Here is an 11,737-nt window from a genome sequence, read left to right as displayed (position 1 = left end):
CACATCAAGCAACTTGTGGCTGGGATGCAGGTGGTGGCTGTGGGTGACATGAGGCTTCTGGTCCCCACTAGTTCTTGGCCGTTCCTGCCTGGCTGCTGCATTACAGCCTCTCTGGATCCTAGCCACCAGCAACTTCCCCAACCCTCTCCAGAGGATCCCAGGAAATAATTTTTGCTGATTATAGCTTCCAAATATTTTTTTTTCCTCCATCCCAGTGGCCTGGGTCAGATTCTTCAGGTTTAACCCTGAGCCTTCAGCTGGGTAGACACCCCCTTCATCCATCTGCATCCATGCACACACTCCCCTGCATTCCAAAGTTGCCTCCAGAATTGACTTCCACTTAGTGTGGATATTTAGCTCCTGTTCAGTTTTGCAAGTAATTCCTGAGTGCAGCCTCAGTGATTACACCAAGTAAGAATCAGGTCCTAACTTTGGATAACTTTGGGTAATCCTAACTCATCCTTCCTGTTACCAAAACATTCAGTTCCTTGGCTGGAGGAGCTCCTGTTCCTCCTCCTTTCTGACAGGACCAGGACATCCCAGCTTTACTCCACTCTCCCAGTGATTCACTGCGAGACACCTGCGGGTGCTGTGGCCATACCTGCAATGTCAGACTCCTCTTTTTTAAGGGTAGGGTAATTACAGCCCTATGCAGGATTTTTAGGAAGGCTGGGAAAACCAGTTTGGTCATCCCTGTCCCCAAGGACACATCCTCATAATTGTCTGTGAGCAACAGAGGAGGAGGGACTCGAACAGGTCCAGGGTGGGTTGCTGGAGTGTCCATTGTGCAAATCCCCCAGCATTCCCTATGCACACCAGCTGTTCCTGGGATGGCATGTAATGCCCAATTGGTATGGAAAGATGAGTTCAGTGTCTATTCTGGGGGCACTGGCAGGAGTTTAGGGGACTGGGGGAAAAAGGACAGGTCAGCTCCTGGATGTGTCACCTCAGGGCAGCCCAGCCAGCTGCGTAGTGGGGAGCAGGACCACTAACGTTTGCCCCAGAACAGGTTCCTTAATAAAGCATTTCAGCACAGAGTGAGTCACTAATTACACGCAATCCTACAATGCTAATAGTAGTAATATTAATAAAAAAAAAATTTTACTGCATTCCATACCATGTGTCCGCCCTTACAGGCATCGTGCCCCTCCTCCTATCCTGCCTTGCCCAAAGAGCTGCTGCTGCGCTCTTGCTTCTTGTTATGCTTCATCCTTGCTGCCCAGAAACACCTGGGACATTGGAAGAATGTACTCTGTCCCTAGAAATTTGGGGCTTCCCAGCTCAGGTGAAGCCATTCCCAGGTGGGTTTTCAACAATGGTGAGCATCCCCAAACTCTGTGTACCAGCACCTCCTCAGCATGATGTTTTGGGAGCTCCAGCTTTCCTAACAGGCACAGACAGATAGCAATGTGGCATCAATGCACCCCTGGGAAAATCCCACTCTGCCACAGTTACAGAGGGACCACTGTGAGCATGTGGACCCACATCCTCAGTGCTGGGAGCAACACCCAAGGATCTCCAGCCGTCAGCGCACCACAGCGGTGACACCCTCCTGCACACAGCTCAAAGCACACGAGTGCAGCCCTGCACGCACACCTGTGTACACACAGCCCTGCTCCCTCAGCTCTGGCCTCAGGAATGCTGCCGGCATCACATGCAGCTGCCAGGACAGGGCTGCGGTCGATGCGGCTGCCGAGCAGGTTTAGCGGTCACATTGATCCCAACTTGTGCTGTGTCCATTTAACTCCAGCACCAGCTTGTTCCCTCTTGGGGTCTTCCCAAAAACACCACTGCTGTGGAAGTGCTTCACTCCCCTGGCAGGTGTGGAGAGCTAAACTTGCATCAAAAACCTTGGCACAACCCCGTAGCTTGGTATCACCTGCAGGTATCTGCAGGCAAAGACAGCTCTTGTTCAGAGTTCCCCCCTCCAAGACTTTTGCATCCATCCCCTAAGTCTCTTTGGCAACCCCATGGCCATGGCTGGGGTTTTCTTACCAAGTACCCCAAAACCTCCTCCCAGTGATAACACCTGGATGTGGCACTTCTCCCTGTCTGGCAGCTTCATCCAGATTTGATGGAGTTTCTTGCTTCTGCAGAGTCAGGGCTCTGTCCCACTTCAAAAAATCTGCATTTAATTGTAGGATTAAATAGTTCCTCCCTTTGGTTTCTGCAATATTTTGAAGTGTTTTAAATTCTCAAGTATTAACACATGACAGAGTCATTTGTAACTCCCAAAAATAACCTGGCACACAGGCTAATGACACACTCCCATAATGTTTGACTATCTATCCCAGGTATGGCCATATCATAGAAACATGTAGCCACTTATGGATGCTAAATATGAGCAAAACCAGGGAGCATGGTGCCTGTGGAAAAGCAGGCTGCATAACTTTCTCAGTCTTGCCTGAGAAAGTGGCCTGAGAAATCATGAGGAATTAAAACAATCCTCAGAGACAGAAGACAGCCTTGCAGGTGCTGTTTGTCAGTTTCTTGTTTTCGTGCAAGAGAAGGTCGAGGGGTGGTGTACCCCAGTGACCAATGATGGTGATGTGTTAGTTCACTAACCAATAAGAGTTTTACCTTTCTGTACTTTTGTGTATCAGTCTATAAAAGAAGATCTGAGGTAATAAACCTTAGAAGCTCTCCTGTTCAACTCACAAGAGAGTCTGTGTCATTCTTCTCGCCGTTCCCAATAGAGCAGCAGCCACTGAGCAATCTTCACAGTGGCCAGAGGTGGGGGACTTCATCAGGGCAAAAGGGTAGGTTAAGGTAGATGTTTGTAGTTTTGACTTCAAAACATTGACATTTTAAACAAAACCTCATGGGCTTCACCTCAGGGTTCAAGCAGACACTCAGCACATTCCTGGCAGCCAAAAAAATAAGGTCCAAGGAGAGGTGGATTCCAGACACTGCTTTTGGGATGGGTTCAAGGAGATTCCCAGGTCCATCCTGGGGCTTAGGGACAACCCAGGCAAAACAATGGTGCATCGATTAAAACGAGCCTCAATCATCACTCTTTTCTTGGATTGTTGATTGTTAATGTTAAGCCTCACCTGGTTCATTAAGGCTCAGACATCTGCATTGAGACATAGAAATTACTTGGTATCCCCCCTCACCAGCAGAAGCAGCAGCTTCAGAGGGCAATGCTGAGGATCACAGGATGGTACAAGAGCCACTGCCCTCCTGGGTGGGTTAAATGCTGGGATGGTGTGTTAGACACCCTGTCTGATGGAAAAAAATAAAATAAAATAAAAATCAAAGCTTAATCAATCCACACATATGTCAGGCATAGAAAGGAAGAGACTGATTTGGCTGTCCAAAGTCAGTCTCTGACAGTTTTAGCTCAAAACTAGTGATCTCAGTTATACAAAGAGAACTAATGGGAAGTTGATATGCTTTGAAATGTACCGTCAGTTTTGCTTCCTCTTAAATTACCAATTTGCCTTTTGCATAGATTGTTTTGTGTACCTTGTTTTTATTCTCTGGTCACTTTGTTTGCTTTATGCAACAGGCAAGAGAGCTAATTTACCTTCTTTCCTTTCTGTTGCCAGGTTGGCTTTATACGTAGCAACAAGGAGGAGAAAGCCTTTTCTTTTTTTCACTGGTAGTGAAAAACAACCTTCAGTCTCTAAAATCACATTGGAGACACTGAAGGAAAGGAAAAGCTCTGCCCCCTTTTTTCTTACACTGTCGTGTTTTATCAGTGATGAGTTGGTGTGCCTTGCCTGGCCCATTAAAGCACCCCTCAGCAATCTCCCTGCAGTAGAATAGCACTCTGTTTCCCAACCACAACAGAAAAAAAATTCAGTCTTCAGGGCAGCTTTTGAGACAAGAGGGAGTGGAGAGAGCCAGGAACATGCAAATGTGAGTTTTATTTATTTATGGCTTAAACCTCTGAGTGCCAAATCACCTAGCAATGTGAGTGCCCTCCCCGCCTTTCATCCAAATCCAACTTGCATATTGCTGAGCAAACATCAGCAGAGGTGATGGTGATGATGATGATGATGATGATGACAACTTGATTAATTGAAATCTTCAAGCACACCTGACTCAGATTTAACAGCTCTGGCCTTTTTTATTCTTTGGTCTGGCCCTCACATTCCAATGACTCTCCAAGACAGGACGTATCCTCATTCACCTGATGGGGAACAGAGGCAAGTAGAAGATTTTGCTGGAATGCAAATTCAGGTATCCATGAAGAGCATTCAGGATATTCCCTCACAGTTCTCCATTTTGCATTTGCTTCTCATAGAAACAGAGATTAAGCAACAGTGTTGACTGTCTCTGCCACATCCCTCCTAGTTTGTGATTTTCAGCTCACAAGGGCTGCACAGGTGCTCACAGATGCAGGTGTTTCAGAGTTGTTTTGTGGAATTTGGCATCTCAGCTAGGTGGAGGAGAAAGACCAATGTCTTCCGCCACAGGGAGGAAGATAGTGAGGCACTCTGAACCATATTACTACCCACTCAAGGCTCCACCTAAGATGGTGGTACCAAAAATCAGCTTCAAAGTTCTGCCACTCTAGGAGCACCTTGTAAAAGACTAATCCTGTGAGCACTGAATCCTTCTTTTGCACTGAGATGAGTCCCCAGTATGGTGTGCTTTTGGTCTGGAAGGGAGAAGCACCCTGGCTTTGGTCTGGGATGAACCCCTCTTTCCTGGCCCCTAAAGCCCCTGCAAGGCTGCTCTGTGAGCCAGAGCTGTCATCTGCTTAGGTCAGAGATATCTCCTTCCCCAGCAGTGAAAATACCATTGAGGTCTACATGAAGGTTCTTCCACCAAAATAAGAACCAAGCATCAGCTTTGGGGAATCTTGGCAAATCTTTGCTGACCTTTAGCCTTGTTTGACCTCAAAAACTAGGAGTTACCTGTCCTGCTTAGAAACCGGGGAGAGACATGCCCCAAGATGAGTCAGGGGAAAAAAGGGTAAGGCCAGATGCTTCCTGGAGGTGCTGACGACTGCATAGAGAGCTGAGGGCTTTGTGCTATCTGACATTCAGGTGAATCCAGAAGTCTCAAAACCCAGGGATGACAGGTATGCCTCCCAGCTGAATGTTCTCGCTCCTATACGTCATCCTGCCCTGCTGTGTGTTACCAAGCCGTGGGCAAAATACTTCCTTGCCTCATGGGAGATGAGCCTTTGTCCTGAAACAAGCTGGTTATTGTACCCAAGTTTTATGCTGGAGATGAATGACTCTGCTGTCATTTGGGGTTTCCTTTGCTTCCCCTCTACCTGGTGTGGGAGGAAACACAAAGAGACAGATCCCACAGGAAGCAGGTCTTGCAGTCTGTGTAAGGACAGCAGCAACATCCAGGGAAGAAAGTATGGGCATGGGACAATTTGAAGACACCGGGCAGATGGCAATTTCCCTTTGGTTTGTCTTTACACAGTTTGTGGAGTTGTACCCAAGACTCATGGAGCTTTTAATGAAAGGAATGGAGAAAAAAGAAAAACATTTTTCAGATGATCATAGCTACAAGGTCTCGGTGTCCATGGGAGGAATAGCTGTGCAGAAGTCTTCTGCAACAAAAAATATACCACAGAAAAGGTTATAGTATAGCCTGCAAAGTTATGAGGGACAGAGTGTGACTGGATAGAAAAGGACCATTTATCATATTCTCCACTGTGAGGATGAGGGCATCAAAAAAGCTATCAGGTGGCAGGATCAAAACAAGCCCCAAGGAAATAATTCTGCACCCAAACAGGTCATTTGATTCGTCAGCTGCTTGGCACAGGATGTTGCAAATGCTTAAAATTTATCTGCCTTCAAAAATAACTAAACAAATTAATGGGAGAAAAATTTAGTGGCTATTATCTATAAGGACACTTCTGGCTCAGGGAGTCTGAGTCATAAAAAAATGTTGGAGGTTGAGGAAATATTCTGGGGAAGTATCACTTGTCCTTACACCCTTCCAAGGGTGGACTTGCAGGAAGAGAAGATAGGTCCTTGTGAGCTATTTCTAGATTCCAGAATAGAGAAGCACCCATCACTGAAGCTTGGCATTGGCCATGACAAGCTTGCTATCTACCTGTGTGAGTGTGCCCCAAGATATCAATGCTGTGCTGTGCAAAGCACCTCCTGGAGGTTCGGGGGGGCAGGACATGTGGCCCCCAACAGGTGGGGACAGAAGATAGTGCCTATCAGGACCTGTGCAAGCAAGTCCCTGGAGATAAGGCAGTGTCTGGGGAATCACTTAGTGCAGTGCCTTGATAGAGCAGCAGCTGCTGGCTCTCAAGCCAAGAAACCAAGCCTGAAGGTCATGAGATAAAGTGAAGGCAGAGGGAAACCATGACCTGGCAGTAAGAATTTACAAATTTCCTTTTTCATTCCTGTGACATAGGAAAATGAGATAACAAGGGAAAATATTCAAAGCAATACATACCTCAGGCAGGCACAGCTCATCCCAGCTGACCCAGACCCAGCTGCAAGATCAGGCTCTGAAAGCTTGTGCAATATCTTTCACGGTCAAGATGCCCTGAGAGCTGTATAAGGAATATTCTGGCAGGAGCAGAATTCAATGTCATCCCTACAGTTAGGAGCACTTTTCAATCTTCTGGGCTGTTCTTACAGCTGTGTCTATAAAAGAGGTAAGTTCACTGCCCCCAAAACAGCCACAAGTCTTCAAGCCTTCAATTACCCCCATATTATTACTTTCCATTAGATGTCTGTACACAGTACCCTGTACACCAAGGGCTCTCCAAAGCACTGTCATCCCTCTCTCTCTCTCTCTCTGTGCAAAATACCTCTGGTGCAGCAAGAGTCAGTGCTGACAGAGAGCCTCAAAGTCTTGGGTCTCGCACAGCAACCACCTCCAATGTTAATAAAATATTACTCAAATGGCCCCATTGCCAAACCGATGACCACAAAACACAGGAAAGGATAGGATGCCATCCAGAGGGACTGGACAAGCTAGAGGAATGGGTCTATGGGAACAACATAAAGTTCAAGGCCAAGTGCTGGTGCTGCACCTGGGTGAGAGCAGCCCCCGGTATCAGCACAGGCTGGGCATGAACAGACCCAGAGCAGCCCTGCCCAGAAGGACCTGGGGGTGCTGTGGGTGAGAGGCTGGACATGCCCTGGCCATGGCACTCACAGCCCAGAGAGCCAAACGTGTCCTGGGCTGCATCCAGAGCCCCGTGGGCAGCAGGGGAGGGAGAGGATTCTGCCCCTCTGCTCTGCTCTGCTGAGACCCAGCTGGAGCATCCAGAGCTGGGGTCCGTGGTATTAAAAAAAGTCTGTGGTATAAAAAAAGACCGCTGTGCTGGTTTAGAGTACAGTGGCTGGGGTAGAGTTAATTTTCTTCACAGTTGGTTTTCTTTACAGTTATGGGACTGTGTTTTGAGTTTGTGCTGAACACAGTGTTGATAACATAGACATGTTTTTATTATTGCTGAGCAGCAACAAAGAGCCAAAGCCTTTTCTGCTTCTCATATCACCCTGGCAAGAAGACTGGGGGTGCAGAGGAGGCTGGGAGTAGATACAATCAGGACAGGTGACCCCAGCTGACCAAAGGGATATTCCAGACCCAGATATGAAATCATGCTCAGTATATAAAGTATGGGGAAGAAGGAGGTAGGGAGACATTTGGAGTGATGTTGATTTGTGATGGAGTGTAATGGAACCCTGCTCCCCTGAAGATGGCAGAATACCTGCCTGCCCATGGGAAGCAGTGGATTAATTACTCATTTTGCTTTGCTTGAGTGTGTGGCTTTTGCTTTTCCTATTAAACTGTCATTAACTCAAGCCACAAGTTTTCTCACTTTTACTGTTCCAGTTCTCTGCCCAATCCCACCAGAGAGAGTGGCTGCCTGGGGCTTGGCTGCTGGTGGGGGTTAAACCACTGCAACCTGTCAGAGAGGAGGTGGATGCCCCATCCCTGGAAACATCAAGACCAGGCTGGACAAGCCTCTAAGCAACCTGCTCTAGTTGAAGGTTCCCTGCTCACTGCTGGGGATTGGAACCATACGGCCTTTAAAAGTCCCTCCCAATCCAAGCCATTCTGATTCCATGATTCAGTAAGTGAGAATCCTCTTGTTGTCTCCTGCTTGACAAGGTTTTGGAAATACCTCCATGGATAGGAACAGCTAGAGCTTCACGAGCTCCAGATAATTTCTGAGAGCCCCAGATAAAATATTAACTCAAATGGCTTTTATTATTTATTAATCATGCAAATATGAGGAGTAACAGCAGGGTAATTTGATTGTGCTCTGCTTTTTGACAGCTTTTGCAGATTTCCAAACAGCAAGCAGGTGTGAAAGAAGCATATATGTATATATATTTCATCTATATGTGAAAGTCAGTATGTGGGTGACTGTAAACAAAAAGGAGGTTAGGACAGTAGAGTCAATGGGACAATATTTTCACATGTTTGAAAAAACTCCACAGAAAAATATCCTATGGCACTGAAAATTCCTCTGGAAGAGACAGTGTTATACTGTTATAGGACAAGCTAGGTACACTGTTTGCAAACCCTCCCTTCTAATTTCTTTTGCTCATAAGTGTTCAAGTAAATGAAAATATGTCTCACTCTAGGGAAAAACTCTGCATTTCTGAAGCTGAGCACGTGTTCTGATGCTTAGGAAAGGATCAGAGTGTCCTGGCAGTGCTCACCACTGCTGCACTTAAAGAAAAAAAAAAAAGAGATAAATATATTAAAAATGGATGCTGAGGGAAAAACATGCTTAAGGTAGAGAAAGGCTTTTATCTAAGTTTTGTGGCCTTTGTGGAATGTTGGCTGCTTGTTTGCAGAGAGAAGAATTCACTCTCCTGAAAGTCCTTACTGATTCCTCTGGTTCCCATCTTGCAGTCCCTTCTCTGTACATTCTTCCTGAGGAGAGAGAGGTTTTCAGGCTTCCACCCTACAGGGGTTTTCTGCTTCTACCCCACTCTCATACCAAAGGGGCAGCATGAAGAAAGAAATAGCTAAAACTTGCCCTTTTTTGGTTCTTCTTGACCACTGGCAAGTATGTTCACAGTTTTTTTATCTTCCCCAGGGCAAAAGTAAAGAAAGGGTCTTTTGATTATCTTGGAGATATGGAGATGCAGACCCACAGGACCAGAATACAGCCAGCTCATCCAGCTCAAAGTCTCCCCTGCAGCACCAGTGAATGTGTCAAAGACAAGAAATAAATCATATTAATTTAAAGCATTGTGCAAATGAGGGTCTAGATGCAAAGGCTTAGCTTTTATTCTCCCTCCCTCCTACTCTTCTAGATCCTTGAAATGTCCACACATAGGAAAAACAAACCCATTTGATTTACAAACCACAGCTTATTGTTTGGGACAGCATCAGAGACTTCTTCTTTAAAATGGGAATTCTGCAGAATGGACTGGCCCTGATGTGCATCAAGACACAAACATGGCTGTTGGCTCTTTTTGCACCCTTCCTTCCCTTGAATTGACAGCTAAAGATTAGAAGAGGGGGAGAACCGATCCTATAGTCCAGGCAGAAGATCTGAGACATGCTAGATGGGACAAGGAAATGGGATGTTCCAAACCTACCATGGATTGAGGGCTTCAGGTTGGTGCAGCCAATGGGTTTCCTGCAGGATGGAGAAGCATGAGATTAATTAATGGCAATCTCACAGCAGGTAAACAAGTCTGGAGAAGATTTATCTGGCCCTGCAGACAGCTGTAGATGGGGATTGAGATGTTGGCACAACAAAGCATTAAGGGACAGCACCTGCAGGGCACAGCCATGCTCTGCCCTGTCTATGTGCCCAAGGGACCCTTTTGCAGGTCTGAACCCTTCAGCCTCAGTCTCAAAAACAAGTCAGGAATAGAACTGTGGTTGCCCTAAGGTCTGCAGCAGGACGCTGACAGAAATGAGGTAACCAGCAAGGGGTGGTTGGAGGGGACAGGAATGCAGATCAGCTGGTGGAGCCAAGAGGAAGACAATCAAACCCCTGAACAGTCCCTGCAGGCTCCAATCCCTCTCTTCTCCAAGAGGGTGTGTGAGCACTGCTCTCCAACATGGACATTGCTGAAGGGTTTCAGTCTTGTGAGCTCAGTGGTTTTCTATTTGTTTTTTAAGACCCCATAGAAGTTTTTTCCAGATTTCCATGGGACAGCAAGCCCCAGGATGGAAATGACAGCATCACTCAGCACGCTCAGGCCTGGCAGGAAGGCTTCTCCAGACTTGTTCACCTGTCTGGGAAACTCGCATTAATTACCCTCCCAATGATTCAGGCTTCTGCAGGAAAGTTCAGCCTCCTCCTTTCTACATAGGAGTGCACAGAACAGTTTTCAAGACTGGGGCAAGGGTGTTCCCAATTCTGCTTCACACCCACCACAGAGCAGTTTCCAGAGCTCACAACCTATCAATGCACACAGCAAAGTGAGACATTGTATGTGCCACACAAGCCCTGCAAGCAGTTTTTCAGAGGAACATCTCTGTGTTAAGGAAGCCGGAGGTGGAGATGCTACGGGAGGATCCCCTGCACCTTAACCCTCCTCAACCTTTTCACCCAAGAGATTCTGTCTGCTATTCAGCCACTCAAGCCTGCTGGGTATGCCTTGAGCTTGGTGCTTATGCTGCAGTTTGGTTTTCTTCCTCTGGATCTGTCCATATTTATTGTGGGAAGGGTCATGAAAAGGCCAAATTCAGCCTCAGCAAAGCAAGGTCCAATTCAACTTGCTTGACCCTCCTTGTTTCCTAATGGAAAGTCTTCCTGTGTTCAGTTTCCAAGGCCTTGGGCAGGACCTGAGCTGTGCATCTTTACGTCTTGCTGTACCTGCATTTTAGTTACTGGCAGAAGGTGAGAGCATTGCTGCTGGAGACCAGACCATGGAGACCACCCAAAAGTATGGCAATGAGTGAGGGCATTGCAAGCTCAGCAGATAGCAGCTGATATTGTACCATTCATCACAGAACACGGTGCTGGTGTCCCCAAGCCAGGAATGATGTGAGACCAGAGAGCTTCCTCCTCCCCCTCACTCACCTTCTGCAGCATGCTCTGTCCTCACCATGGCTTCTGCAGAAATACAAGGAGCTGCCTGCTCTGAGGGTAAAAGCAGGGTCTGGCGCATCCACCAGGCAGCTGCTCTGTGCATTCCAGCTCCTTCCTTCTGCTGCCAATGCCTGCCTAATAGAGATATCTCATTCCTGAGAATGGGGATAACTGTTAGTCCCTCCTTGATGGTCACCCACTCTCATGGGATGGACAGTCCCACAGAGCTGACCCTGCAGGCAAGGTGAAGGTGAAACGCCGGGGGTATTGGCTTAGTGTCTCTCCGGGAGCAGTCCCCATGCTACCTTGTCCCAGTGATGCTGGCATCCATGCCATCTCAGCCACACCAGACTGCTGGAGACAGGGATGTCTTATGCAGCAAGAAGAACCTAAAATTCCACCTCCCAACACAAGAACTATTCCTGGGAATGAACAATATGGATATCCCAGTCACAACCCCATCAATAAAGAATTATGTTCCACAGATTGCTGCTTTGGAGGGGGGTAACAGTCATTTCAGGGTTCAATAGAATCCTGATGGGTCCCTTCCAATTCAGCATTTTCTATGATTCTGTGAGATTGTGAATCTCTGAAGACCACTGCACATATCACCATCCCTGTGGGCAGCTGGAGGACTGTGCCCATAGCTGGCAGCTTGAAAAGGCTCATCAGATACTCTGCACACTGACCCCAGAATGGAAGGTGTAAGGTGACCTGAACAGCCAGGTACACAAACTCTTGGAAATTCAAGCCACTGCCTGGCAGGTATAAGGTCACAGTCATCAC

At 47.1% G+C, this 11,737-nt stretch overlaps 1 long non-coding RNA gene across 2 annotated transcripts; it reads left to right on the top strand.

Moving 5' to 3' along the window:
- The first annotated feature begins 6,216 nt into the window (after positions 1-6,216).
- Positions 6,217-11,435, top strand: LOC147648592 (uncharacterized). Of its 2 annotated transcripts, none has more exons than XR_015281141.1 (3): positions 6,217-6,589; positions 7,777-8,017; positions 10,683-11,435. It is a non-coding gene; the product is annotated as an uncharacterized LOC147648592 (long non-coding RNA). The 2 variants fall into 2 exon arrangements; XR_015281140.1 differs by lacking the exon at positions 10,683-11,435 and adding an exon at positions 8,996-9,147 and having other exon boundaries at positions 6,218-6,589.
- Positions 11,436-11,737: the final 302 nt, after the last annotated feature.

Source organism: Cyanistes caeruleus, chromosome Z, assembly GCF_971803275.1.
Source record: "Cyanistes caeruleus chromosome Z, bCyaCae1.hap1.1, whole genome shotgun sequence".
NCBI lineage: Eukaryota > Metazoa > Chordata > Aves > Passeriformes > Paridae > Cyanistes > Cyanistes caeruleus.
Note: the sequence above shows the minus strand (reverse complement) of the source record. Positions and strands in the feature narration are given on the sequence as shown.